The following is a 15,285-nucleotide window of genomic DNA, read 5'->3' as shown; positions in this document are numbered from 1 at the left end:
CTATTAACATAGTTTTCCTCATTTATTGGTGGAGCTTTAAATGGAATGTGAGTGCCATCAATGCACCCAATTACATTTGGAAACCCTGAAACAGAAAGTTATGGAAGTATGAAGTGTGTGTGCACATAATGAATACATGTATAGATATAAATAATATGACTAAATATTAAATATGCGTCATAGATTTTACTTCAAAGGACAAACCTGCCACTCTGTGGAATTCATCTTTAATAACAAGCAGAGGTTTATGGCCAGGGAACTGTACAAACGTGGGTAAGAACTGTTTAAGTGCCAGACATACTGTACGAACGGCTCTACACACAGTTGCCTTTCCCACATGTTCTGAATCACCCAGACTGTATAAAAATGGCCAGACGCAAAAAACCTAAGTGCTTTGCACAGAATGTTTTCTGTGCTAAGCGCAGAACCGCGGTTTGTCACATTTGCGATATGCAGTTTTAAAAGACGTGTTAAATAAACTAACGAATCTTTTGAAAAACGATAACGCTCTTTCAAATATTCATTAGGGTATGCAAACACATCAATACGCAGTCTTATAACCCTCTCCTGACGAAAAAACCTTGTATAATTTGTGCTTCTACGTCCACAGGATCCTCATCAAAAGGGCACGCCATGCTCACCAACCTTCTGAAACGAAGTTACACTGAAACATAACCTGCTCCCGAGCAGGTTATCTTTAGAGAGTCAGTTGCTATGGTTACATACATACCCAGAAAGTTACCTCCGTTTTTGGGACCGGAAGTTGAGGTTATCCACGAACTTACCCTTAAACATACCCTGGTATGTCACATAACCTGCTTTCTGGAATACCCCCCTGGTCCAAAGTTTACTTCAGTGATGAAAGCAAGTTTAATTTATTTGGGTCCGATGGGAAACATGATGTTCGGCGACAAACTGGAGAAAGACTGAACCCAAAGTGTGTAAAGAAGTCAGTGAAAAGTGGAGGAGGAAGTGTCATGGTATGGGGCATGTTTTCTGCAGCAGGAGTTGGGCCTCTTATACCGCTACATTGCAGAGTGAATGCAAATGTTTATCAGAACCTTCTTCAACAACATATGACTAGAACTTTGAATGTGTTTACATTCAAGTTTAGCTTTTTTGTGTGATGCTTATGTTAATATTATTGTTAGGATGGCATATAAAAGAGGCCATACAGGTTTTCTCAATGATACTTTATTAACATCTACTGAGCAAACTTTTAACATAGACGCATACTGGTTATTCTCAGTCAAATGACATTCTGACCCTGAATTTCCAATACTAGCTGCAAGTGTCACAACAGGTATGATCTCCTCACTATATTCCCATATATCGCTTAAACATATCCACAGTTTATCATTACAATTATGATAAATGCTCTGGATATTCACTGGTTCAGTAGTCCTTTTGTTAAACTTTAAGCTATACTGCAACAAACGAGTGGCACCTTCCCAAGTGAAATGAATACCATTCTGCCCTAGTAGACCAGCCTTGCCCTCAAAATTACTCGTTATTGTTTTTGGAGCACCACTTGCACATCCAGCAGTTTAACAATAGCCTGCTGTAAGCTATATCACCACACTACATTGAAATAGGTCCAGAGCATACTATGACATTGCACAATGTCTTTGCTAATTTACACACCTCTATAATATCACTCTTTGTAACCTGACTGTTGAAAGCACATCATTAGCTCTTATATAAAAAAAACTATTTAGAGATCCTATGCTTGCCAGATGGTTACTGTGTTGAGCACATGGAGGCAAAGCACAAGGCAATCTTCGGGCAGATACCCTTCAGTGCCAAAGTCTCTGGTAGACAGCCAGATCCTCACATGATAGGAGGGTGTGGGACGGCGCTTGTGATGTGCCTAACTTCCATCTGAAACGGGGAGAGATTTGTGGCTGCAGACAAGAGAGAATTATGGTTGTATTTGACCAAGATGAGCTGGGAGGACAATGGAATTCTAGTGTTTAGATGTATGCCCCCTAGAAGTTGGCAGTGAATTGTGGGCCCCCATCTGATATTGCAGGGAAAGCCATGAAGAACATGTGCTGGAGCATCAGCTGGGCTGTTTCCTTTGCAGACAAAAGCTTGAGGAGTGGAATAATGCGGGTCATTTTTGAGAATCAGTCGATCATTGAGAAGATGGTGGTAGGGCCAGCCGAGGAGTGCAAACCATTAACAAAATTTATACCAATGAGGACAACGGGCATCTCTGAATTGGATGTGGGCAGAGTAGACTGGATAGAAGGGTCTTTGAGCTCTTGTGCTGCTTGCAGCTGGGGCAGGCAACCATTAGTTGCAAATGCTGCCAGAGGAGGTACAGAGTGTGGACATCCCTCAGCCCTCAGGAAAAATTGAAAGACCCCAGAGAATGGAGCTGAATCAGAATGAGGCAAGCTTCACCCTTTTCTTGATGTACAGGCAGAGGGCTCCAATGGTAACCGACTGAAGGAGGATGTGCTCAGAGGAGACTTCTTTTTTATTGGGCAAGTGCTGTCAGGAGAGAGCATCGGGTTAGCCCATTCTTGGACCTGGGGCAGTATGGCAGGGTTAAATAAAAATTATCTGAAGATGAGTCCCAAATGGGCCTGACATGGATTGAATAGTTCCATCTCCTGTCGATGGATGCAATATAGAACACCACCACAAACTAAGTTACTGAGCGGCTCCCCTTAGTCATTGAGAAACAGAGATTGGTCCAAACCTTCTGCAAGATTCTGTATCTGACTATCATGAGCAACAGTGTACAGTGTACACCTGTTGGTTTAATAGCTAGCCAAATGGTACTGTCAGGTAAGTGATCAGTTTAATAATCCAACAACACAATGCAAAACAGGGTAGACAAAGACAGGAAAACAGTCAAATAATCCAAATGCTGGCAATCAAAGCAATACAGTGCAGGCAGAAACCGAATCCTAGCTACGACGTCCGAAATACAAAATCGAGCACACTGAGCAGAGTAGGGTAAGCAGAATCTAAATCTGAAACAAGCAGTCTGCAAGTCCAACTGCTTTTAGACAAAGCATACCAAGGAAGAAAAGAAGAATCTAAATATACAGCCCAAAGTCCTTTACCGAAAAAGTCCGGTAACCGAAAAACATAAAAACAAGGCAGGATTAGTCTCTGGGATGTGGATAAATCCAAATTACCATCTGGCAGAGCAAGATTTAAAGTGGTGTCCTTAAATAGACCAGAGCGGACGTTAAATGACAAATGACCTGGAAGAGCTGCCACATTGCAGACATGCACATTGCGAACTTGGAAGTCCATGACAAATAGATTATCTTATAACCAGAGCTCTTTCAGGTTTCTAAGCGGGTACTTCACTGAGGAGAGCAAACCTGTTAGACATGCAAAATTGTCACCCACAATCACCCCCTTGCAAGGGATCTAAAGCTGGAGTTGTGGGTGTACTAACTCTGCTGTTCCAATTGTTTAGTGCAAGGAAAGAGGTTGTCCTGGTGTGTTCCCAGTATAGGTGACCACATAGTCCACATAGTCTAGAAGGGTAGGTCCCTGGATGGCTCTGTATGGATGATGGGTTTAGGCATGAAACACATCTGACAAAAAGAAAACACAGCAAATCAAAACAATAATTCAGGATTATTTGGATGTACACTGCTAGCACTATTTGTAGTATAGTAGAGTTGTTCTTGATATTTCAACATTACGTTTGTTGACCTCACTTTTCATTTAGGTCCATCTAAACAACCTTTTGCTAAGGAAAAGCACATTTCTGTTGTATCATTCATTCTTCTTGCTTTTTCTTTTTGTTGTTTTGACCTACAGTACCAGTCAAATGTTTAAACACACCTTCTCCTTCAGGATTTGTCTTTTTAATGTACGTTTAATGTACATCAATACTGAAGACATCCCAATGATGTATGAAATGTATGGAATTCTGTAGTAAAAAAAAAAAGTTAAATAAACCAGAATATGTTTTATATTTTGAATTCTTCAAAGTAGCCACCAATTCATGCCAAACCATCTTAACTGGATTTAGATTGGATGGTTGTGGTGGCCAGGTCATAAGAAGCAGCAGTTTATCATTCCATAATTTTTAAACAAATAGCACTTAGATAAAATAGAGGTGTGTCTGGAGTCATCGTCTTGTTGTAAAAGAGATTATGGTCCCACTAAGTGTGAACCCGATGAAATGGCATGTCGCAAGATGCTGCGGTAGCCTTGCTGGTTAGGTGTGCCCTTAATTTTGACCAAATCACCAACAGTGTCACCAGAAAAGCACCTGCACACAATCACACCTCCTCCTTCATGCCTCCAATCCAGTAGGTGTGGAAATCTGTTTACCACTTGAACACAGAAAAGCACTTATGTAAATTTCTCTGGTTGAGAAACTAATATTCTAATATACATATATTTTTGCAGCAGTAGTAGTTCTTGGACTGTCCTCATGAAACCCTGTTTCGTTATTACATTTGATGGTTTTGTAGACTGCACTTGGAGATACATTTCAAGTTCTTGAGATTTTTTTAATGACTGAACTGTATTTCTTGAATAAATAATAGACTGTCTTTTCTCCTGACTTAACTGAGTGGTTCTTGTCATAATCTGGATTTGTACAGTAGTTGTAATAGCGCTAATAGGGCTCTGCACTCACTCGCACAAGACAACTGGTGATCTAAAGCAAACCAAAAAGGGGAGAAGCGTGAAAATGAACTCAATCGTGAACCTGTGAATTGAAAACTATTTCAGGTGACAACATTGTAAATCGGATAAAAGAATGGCATGAGAGTACCAAGATGACATCAAAGCTAAATGTAGCTACTTTGGACAATCTAAAGTATCAAACATATTCTGGGTTGTTTAACACTTTTTTGTTGTTTACTACACATTTCAATATGCAAAACACTTTAGTGTTATTCTTTTGGGTGGCTCCCTCAGATACTATTACAAGGGTGGTGTAGTATTACATCTAGATAAATAGAGAATTAGTTATAATGTCCCTATGTGCCACATTTGGTATAATAGTGCCATTACATGTAAACTGCCAATACATGCTTGGTATCTGACACTTCAAGTTTGTGGTGGTTCAGTGATTTCATATTGTAAACAAGCTCTCTGGTGTAGCTATGCAAATCTGAAACATTTGTGTTGAAGTTGTAAATTTTTTTTTTTGCTGTTTTCAAAGTTAACATGACTGTAGGAAAAGGAATCCCATTCAGTTGTATTTCCATGCTTCACCACTATAGGCAGACATACAGTTTACCACTCATGATAAGTTACTTTTGACATCACAGTGCACTGTTCTCCATCAAGAGTATAAAAGGCCAGAACACTAAGCAGCAGTGAACATCACGCAACCTACCGAACACACGATCAATTCTAAACCCAGTAAAGTTTGAGTGTTCTGAATCCTGTACTGTGTTTTTACTGACATGCTGGGGAGAGTACAATCTCCTGTTCAGCGCATACCAGACAGTGAAACTCCCTTACAATTGGTCCTTTGAGCTAGATAGAAAACCTAAGAAATGTAGAAATTTTAATGATTAAGCTACTTAGATACTTAGGTATGATGTCCTTAAAGCAACTCAAATATGCATTTCCCTAAACATTTTATGACAACCAGGGCTGTGGCTACAATGCTTCACTTTTCTGGCTATGCCGCATTTATAAGATGACTAATAGAATTTAAATTAACTTTGAGTGCAGTGCAGTGCATAAAGTTAAAGGTTTTAAATGCCTCTTTCGTGATGGAAAATAATAATAATAAAAAAGATACTTACGAAATAGAATATAACGTTTTAATTAAAGGATCAAATTCAAATAAGGGGAATTAAATATAATGTACAATCCAATGAAACATAATGCAGTACATTAAAAAACAAACAAGTGATTAATAGTGCATGGAAACCTTCCTCATGCCGTGCTCAGAGATGGTGAAAGCATTTCCCACTTGGAAATTTTCCATATACTTGCAGCCTTTAGCACTTGTAGCAACATTTATAGTAAAAATTATTCCTTATATTTTAACATTACGAACCTCACTGAAATCGAAGCATCAGATTTGTTTAGGTTCATGAAAAATGATTTTTGCTACTGAAAAGTCTGATGGAGCCTGCATTCTCCTTTACTTTATACAATATATACAATCCTCATCAGTTCCAGTCACCAGTTACCTTATAGTAGCTACTGAGATGCACATTTTCCCTCTTTTCTGATCATGCCTTATTACTATACACAGTTCATCACTTCGTATCAGATACACCATGTTTAAGGTTGATCACGGTAACATCATATTTTAAACAAACTTTCTGGTGTAGCTAATCATTTGTTTTTACATGTTATTTTTTCCTTAAAGTTAACAAAAGTAAAGCAAATGATCAGACTAAAAATAAAAAAAACATTTCTATATAAATAATGGAGTCCTTTGAACTTATTCATTAAGTTCAGCCAGACATCAACGCCCATAATTGGCAGTTGCTTCTGTTTTTTTTTGGTTTCTTTTTCTTTCATTTGCTTTGTTAGGAAAGACTTCCTCATGTCATGTTCAGAGGTGAAACCATTTTCCATTGTGAAATTCTTCATATGCCATTTGCATTTCTAGCACTGTTAGCATTAATTATAAAATAGTAGGTAATTACGAGCCAGTTGGTGGCCTCATTGCGTGAAGGTATGTGTATATGAAAACGTTTCAACAGGGGATATTGCAACTGCGTGTTAGTCAAAACAACATTTCAATACAAATGTCAACGCCCAGGATTAGCATTTGCATAATTTTTGTACTCACTTTTATAAGAGTTTTCTTACAAGTTTAATGTGGTTAATAATGATGTCACATTAAACTTTCTTTGGCTGAACTCTCAGGTACCAAATAGTAAATAAGCCAGATACCAAGTAGGAGATATATACAGTTTATATATATTTCATTAGTCAGGATTTACTGTGAACTATCTGAAACTTCAGGAGACTATAGATAAATTATTATCAATCATCTACAGAGTCCAGATCAGCTGAATGCAATTATAGGCAGTCTTCCAATCAGTCCATCATGATCAGATAAAACTTCACGATTTTTTGTTACTTGCAAGGGGTCATGGAACGTAACCCTCGTGAGTATCGAGTTTGCACTGTATATATAATTAAAATAATTAGTTTTGCAGATGTCTTGACCTCACACATTTCTAAACAAAATTCGGATTTAGAATGATAATGTCAAATATAAGACAATCCCAAGAATACTGCCAAATGCACAGGAACCATAAAAGAAGAGACCTCCACTTGCAGATCCAGAGAAGCTAAGGTCATTACTAAAACTTTGCATTTGACTCATATCAACAGTCTTTTAAACAATAGAGTTAGGTTTAGGACAAAAGTGACAAAGAATCCAACCTTCTTAACCCGGAACCACCTTATCAACACTTACATTTACAGCATCATCCAAGGCAAAACAGTAAGAGATAACACCCAAGTATACTCTAATGTGTATTTAAGGGGCGGATGATGATTATCCTCCAAACATTTTTACGTACTGCAGGTTGACTGATTTGATTTATATAAATCTTATATATAAGTCAGTTTGTGAAATGCAATGTCATTGGCAAATGTTATTGAAAGTTACTACTTTGTAGCTACTGTTCCTTACAAAAGTGGAAGTGTGATGGAACAGTAGCCACAAAGTAGTAACACAAAGAAGTAACCACAAAGCAGAAGACCATGTCTAATCACATAACATGGTGACCAAGTGCTGTGACACAGTGTGTCGCCAATGCTCTGCTGAATACATAGATAAAGATTTCAATAGTTTTTAATATTCATTAATATCAGTGGTGTAGCATGAGCTTTATGGATTTGGTTTCCATAGCTGAGCAGCTGCATGCAAGCCTGACATCATCATGTACAGCGTCAGATGGAGTGCTCTAAAGCACACCACGACTGGACATTAACTTCCTGATGGCCAAATGAAAGGTATGGTGGACAAGGATAAATGGAATGGTGTTATTTTCCAGGGATAGGGCTACTTTCTGTGAAATGAAATCTTGCAATCAGATGCAACACCTTACAGTTTGGGGAGAGTCTTTATTTCTATTGCAGCATTACCATAAACCCATGACTTGCCCAGCATGAGTGCCTGACTTCATCAATGCAAATTCTTTAGCTTTCTTGTGGAATGGAAGCTGTTATAAGTGCAAAGGGACCAGCTTTATATTAATGTCTTTATTTACAATGCAATGCCATTATATTCCCAGTTGGTGTACTGGTCAGGTGTCCCATTATTTTAGTCCATATACATGTATATGCTTATAAATACAAGGACACTAAAGGATCACATTGACAAAAAAACAAGAGGTGGAGATTTTTGTTGGGAGTGACAATGATGGACAGGATTAGAAATGAGTCTATTAGATGGACAGCGCATGTAGGACGTTTTGGAAGCAAGGTGAGGAGGTGTGATTGAGATGGTTTAAACATGTGCAGAAGAGGGACATGGGGTTTATCCGTAGGAAAATGCTGAGGATGGAGCTGCCAGAAAGGAGGAAAAGAGGAACACTGTTAGTGTTAAGCACACTGGTTCACACACATTCCTTTGTCTGTTCAGTGTCTATAGAATATTTACAATGTTAGTATTGTAGAAGGTGATGGCGCCGGTGAGGTCGGCTGCCGTCACGACTGCTCGCCACGGTTCTTCTTTTTGTTTATTTTATACTTTTATTTAATTAGTTTTATTTCCATCTACACAAGATGGACACCATTAGATATGACAGAGACACTCTTATATCTATTGGTGTACAATGCACTCACCTTTCCCGCTCTTAAACCCGGACCCATGCTGGCGAGAGAGATCCTGAGGAGAACAAAGGACGCGACCCGTGCGGCGTCCGCGAGAAACGAGCCGGCGTCAGGAACAGGCTGAGGGCACGCGCACACCGCGCTCCCTTACCTAGTATCCTGTTAGCCAACGTCCAGTCACTGGAGAACAAGCTCGGCGACCTCAGGGCAAGGGTCAAGTTCCAGAGAGACATTCGGGACTGCAACCTTCTCTGCTTCACCGAGACATGGCTGAACCCAGCGGTACGGACCACGCCATCCAGCCGGCCGAGTTTTTCTCGGTTTACCGCATGGACAGAACACTGGATTCGGGGAAGTCAAGAGGAGGTGGAGTGTGTCTGATGGTGAACAACCACTGGTGCGACAGCGAGCATTGTTCCTCTTTCACGCTCCTGCACACCAAACCTGGAACTACTGACCATCAAATGTCGGCCCTTCTATCTACCTCGGGAATTCAGCTCGGTCATAGTCAGTGCCGTTTATATTCCACCTCAAGCGGACACGGACACTGCAGTATGGGACTTACATGAGTCATTAACGCAACAACAAACACAGCATCGGGACGCTGCGCTCATTGTGGTCGGAGATTTCAACAGTGCCAACCTCAAGCGCGCACTCCCGAACTTTTATCAGCACATCACCTGCCCCACTAGGGGCGAAAGAACACTGGATCACTGCTACACAACATGTAAGAACAGCTACAAGGCACAATCACGTCCACCGTTTGGGAAATCGGACCATGCTTCCATCTTCCTCATGCCTGTTTACAAACAAAGGCTGAAACAGGAAGCTCGGTTCAGAGGAGGTCGCGCTGGACTGACCAATCGGTGGCCGCTCTGCAGGACGCTTTGGATGACGCAGACTGGGACATGTTTCGGCGCAGCTCTGATGACGTCAACGTGTTTACGGAAGCGGTTGTGGGATTCATCGGGAAACTAACGGATGATACGGTGCAAAAAACCACTATCAGAACGTTTCCCAACCAGAAGCCGTGGGTGGATAAAACCATCCGCGACGCTCTGAGATCCCGCTCCGCTGCCTACAACACGGGCTCGCCACCGGGACATGGAGGTACAAGGCTGCATCCTACAGTGTTCGCAGAGCGGTGAAGGATGCAAACGGCGCTACGGGAGGAAACTGGAGTCACAGTTCCAACAAGGTGGCTCCAGGAGCCTGTGGCAGGGACTAAGGACAATAACGGACTATAAAACACCATCTTCCAGAATGGTGAATGCGGACGCTTCTCTGGCAGACGAGCTAAACACCTTTACGCTCGTTTCGAGGCTGCAGCTAACCACGCTAGCGGCGCTTAGTGGCACAACCAGCATGCACGCTGAGAGAGCCAGAGAGGTAAACACATTCATCATCTCAGAGCATGATGTGAGGATGGCATTCAAGAGAGTGAATACCAGGAATGCAGCAGGACCAGATGGCATCACAGGTCGGGTTCTGAAAGCCTGCGCTGACCAGCTAGCACCGGTGTTCACTGAGATATTCAACCTCTCTCTGGAACAGTCTGTTGTCCCCTCATGTTTTAAACAGTCCACTATTGTCCCTGTCCCAAGAAACCCCAGCCCGCCTGCCTAAATGACTATCGCCTGTAGCTCTGACCTCAGTAGTAATGAAGTGCTTTGAGAGACTGGTCAGAGACTTCATCACTGCCTCACTACCAGACACACTGGACCCACTACAGTTTGCGTGCCGTCAGAACCGTTCGACTGAGGACGCAATTGCACATCTTCTCCACACAACTATCAGCCACCTGGACCAAAGAAACGGAATTACACAAAGATGTTGTTCGTGGACTACAGTTCAGCGTTCAACACCATAATTCCCTCCACACTCACCTCTAAGTTGGAGGTCCTGGGACTCAGCCTGCCGCTGTGTCAATGGATCTCTAACTTCCTGACGGACAGACCACAAGCTGCGGGTGGGAAAACACACCTCATCCACCCTCACCCTCAGCACTGGAGCCCCCAGGGTTGTGTTTTGAGCCCCTGCTGTACTCACTGTACACATGACTGTGTGGCCACTTCCAACTCCACATCCATCATCAAGTTTGCTGACGACACCGTTGTGGTGGGCCTGATCTCCAACAACAACGAGACGGCCTACCTACAGGAGGTTAAAACCTGGAGAGATGGTGCCAGGAGAACAACCTTCTCCTGAACGTCAGCAAGACTAAGGAGTTGATCGTGGACTTCAGCACAAGCAGGAGCGGTCATACCAACCGCTAAACATCTGCGGGACTCCAGTGGAAAGAGTGGACAGTTTCCGGTACCTGGGTGTTCACATCACACAGGACCTGTCTTGGTCCTGTCACATCAACACCCTGGTGAAGAAGGCCCGGCAGCGTCTGTACCATCTGAGACGCTTAAGGGACTTTAAACTACCCTCTCAGGTGCTTAAGACTTTTACACTTGCACCATTGAGAGTGTTCTGACGGGTAGCATCACTTCCTGGTTGGGAACAGCACCATGCAGGACAGGCGAGCCCTCCAGAGGGTGGTGCGTTCAGCTGAACGTACCATCCACACCGAGCTCCTGACCTGCAGGACATCTACAGCATGCGGTGCAGGACCAGAGCCAGGAAAATTGTGAAGGACCTCAGCCATCCCAACAATGGACTCTTTTCTCTGTTGCGTTGGGAAACGCTTCCGCTCCCTGAAAGCGACCACAGAGAGAATGAGGAGGAGCTTCTTCCCGCAGGCCATTCGGAGTTTAAACCAGGAAACATCCAGGATCTAAGAACTGGCCCACTTTTCCATCATCACACTTTTTTCCCCTGCACAATCACACTTTTCGTGCTACGGCACATTATACACTGGACTTGCACAGCACAGTGCACTTTACTTTTCATATTTTCATTTTCTTTTCATATTTATTTCATATTTCTTATATTTTTTTTTTATACCACACCATTCCGCACAAGGATAATTTACACCACACCTTACTGCACATGGACACTTATGGACAATCAAAAACATGCCTAACATTCCGCACAAGGACACTTTACACCACACCTTACTGCACATGGACACTTATGGACAATCAAAAACATGCCTAACTCGTTTAATGTTTACTGTTGTTTACTGGTTAACTGCACACTGCCATAAAATATTTTCCGTGTATGTGTATATATATATATATATATATATATGTATGTATATATACATATATATTTAGATATCCTGATATCTTTATTTATCTGCCTTTTCTTACTATATTTTTCTTTAAATTTTGTTATTATATTTATATTTTTATCCCCCTTTTTTACCCTTTTTTATTCCTCATGCCGGACCGTCGTTAAAAGCATTTCACTGCATGTCGTACCCTGTATGTATGTGTATGTGACAAATAAAATTTGATTTGATTTGAGTATGTAAGGTATACAGAAAGTCTTTATCTGGGCTCACACATCTCCGGCTAGTATATCCTCTTGTCTAAACTGGAAACAACTTTAGGTCAGCTTTCTTTCCAATGTGTGTATATATAAATGTCTGCTGCCTGCAATAAACTGAAGAAAAACATTGCTCCATGCTGTGTGCTGTGTGATTCATCCTTGATCAGAAAAGGCACCACAGGCATCGCAGGTCATATGGAAAACCTCTCCAAGAATTAAGTTTCGTTTGGGCATGATAAAAATCTAACAGTTTTGGCGTCAGAAGTGGGATACTTTCCGGCAATTACCAAAGGGAGATCACACATCAAGGTAAGTTTAAGGATACTTCCTTGCTTGCAGGGATTTTCCCATTTGCCTGCATGTGTGTTGGTGTCTTGGTTATGCATTTATTGTTTAATTAATGATAACAATTTCCTTTGGTGGGATGATTCCGTCACGACAATGTTTTCCTCACCTTAGACGTAAGATGCAAGATTTGAAGAAGTTTTTTACGGTCTGTCTAATATAGGCGATATTGTCTGAAGTATCCAAAAGAGTCCACAATAATTTTTATATGCCTGGAAAAAATAGATAAATTAATTGATTAAAAAAATGTATAAATAAAAAAAGAGAAAAAAGAGAAAAGGAACTAAAGAAAAGGGACATTTTGAAAAGACTTCAATTTTGTTTTGACCTTATAGTCTATTTTTTCTCTTAACTTACAACATTTTGATCCAATTGAATAGACTGGATTACCTTTTTGTTTGAAGACTGCGATCTCCTGGTGCCTAGCGCAGCTGTATTGTCTAGTGTTAAATGTTGTGTGTATTGTCTGAGTGTTAAGTGTTGTGTGTCTGTTTTTTGTTCTGTGTAAGAAGATGGGTCATGACATTTCTCGCCCATTGCCGGATAAAAATCCCAAAGATCGAATGTATAGGAATTGTGCGGGTTATTGGCATAATCCTTATTTAGATCATTTGGCATTATGGAGTGAAATTGTGTCACATTTAGATACTTTTTCCTAGAGATTTAGATGCTGCTAGAGGTTTCTGCTCTGCTTCAGGTTTTGTTAACCCGTTATGCTCTTCACTGCAACATGAAGTGGTGCATTCCAGCCTCAGCACAAAACTCAAGGAGGAGGTCCTAGGAAAAAGGGGAGTTCATCTATTGGGGAATAGATAGATAGAGTTCTAATTTCATGTCCTGTGACTCACCTTTTGCCTGTGGTGACACCGACTGGTACAAATTTTTATCATAGCTTTACAATAATTCCAAACTCACCTTTAAACCTTTTAGGAAGAGATAATGAGGCATAAAATTGGAATAGAATTTTTTTTAAACCAATGATTCACTGTCTTTTCCTTCTGTCCTCATGCTCTCAACTGAGCCACAGCCACATCCGGAAGATTACTCTCAGGGTATTACAGAAGTCCTGCCTGATGAACCAAATATAGGTGAAGTTAACCCTAAATTATGGGCCTCTCACAAAGACGAGGCAGGTTTAATACACATCAGCACAAGCTGCAGAGTTAGTGGTGCTTACAAGAGCATGTCAGATGTCTGAAGGTAAAGTAGTGACTATATACACTGATTCCAAGTATGCTTATGGTGTTGTGCATGATTTTGCCAAAACATGGAAGCAAAGACACTTTAAAACAGCTGATGGAAAGCCCATAGCACATTTTAATCTCATAGGCGACCTTTTAAAAGCTGTTCAACTCCCTGCCAAAGTGGCCATAGTTAAGGTTAAAGGACATGCATTAGGTGATTTGGAGGAAATTCAGGGAAACAAGTTAGCGGGTAAAGTACATCGACCTGTACAACATACTGCACTTACGTTCCTGAATCCCCTTTCCAACACCTACAGATAGATTTTACACATATGCCACCTGTAGGAAATTTGAGATACCTGTTGGGTATAGTCGACAGATTCAGTAAGCGGCCAGAAACATTTGCATGCGTGACAGAGAACGCTAAAATGGTTGTCAAAATATTAACGAAGAGATCATCTCTTGGTATTCCTAGTGTGATTGAAAGTGATAACGGCACACCTTTTGCTTCAAAGGTAACACAACTTTTGGCTAAAAGCTTAGGAATTGACTGGCATTTTAATATTCCCTATCACCCACAGTCAGCTGGAGTGGTAGAGAGAACAAACAGAACCAATAAGGAATGTTTTACTAAAGCCTGCATTGAAACAGGCTGAAATTAGACTGTTGCTCTCCTGGTAGTACTCACAGAAATGAGAATGACCCTATCTTCAACAAAACTAACCTTTTGAAAGTTTTATGTTCAAACCTTTCCTGACCCCATGGGTCAGGGGACGCACTGGCATTTCTTCCTTAGGTAACCTGGAAGTGATGGTGGACGACTATGTTTCTGCCCTGGTTGAGAAATTTAATTCTATCAGTGCTGATGTCTCACTAACTCTGCCTCTGCCCACACATAAGCCAACACACCCTTTTGTGCCTAATCAGCAGGTCCTGATACGAAGTCTGAAGCGTAAAAAGGTTGGTGAGTCGAAGTATCTGGGTCCAGCGACTGTTCTAGCTTTAACCAGAACTGGAGTTCTGACTGATTATCAGCCACAGTGAATACACGCAAGCAGGTTTAAAACAGCACCCACTTAATCTGTGCACTAATTGGTCTCTTAGCCTAAGAAGTCTACCTAAGTGAGTATTCAGGGCTGAACAGTTCAGAGCCCACGGAAAGATCCTTTCTTTATAGTAGAAAGGGGGCCACCTCCGGGGTGAAGATCTGACTCACTTTTGTTTTGTTTAGCTTTCCCTGATACATGCTCTAGGTCTAAATTCTATAACAATATGTGCATTGTTGTAATTACACTCCGAATTTTTCTTGTTTTCTTTGAACACATTATTCAGTGAGAAAAAAACTATTACATATACCTGATAATACTGCTTATAGACATATTGAACAAGCACTGAGAAACAATTGTCTCATGATGTCTTGGAGAACGTGAAACAACTGCTGAACAAAGTTTTGAAAAGATTAAGAGTTTGTTTACGAGTGTTGAACACTATTTTGTTTTAGGATTGATTCTTGTATAGATTGTTGAAATTGTACTTTGTATGTTGCCATGTTTGTATGTTG

This window comes from Silurus meridionalis, chromosome 7, assembly GCF_014805685.1.
Source record: "Silurus meridionalis isolate SWU-2019-XX chromosome 7, ASM1480568v1, whole genome shotgun sequence".
Lineage (NCBI taxonomy): Eukaryota > Metazoa > Chordata > Actinopteri > Siluriformes > Siluridae > Silurus > Silurus meridionalis.
This window is presented reverse-complemented; position numbering follows the sequence as displayed.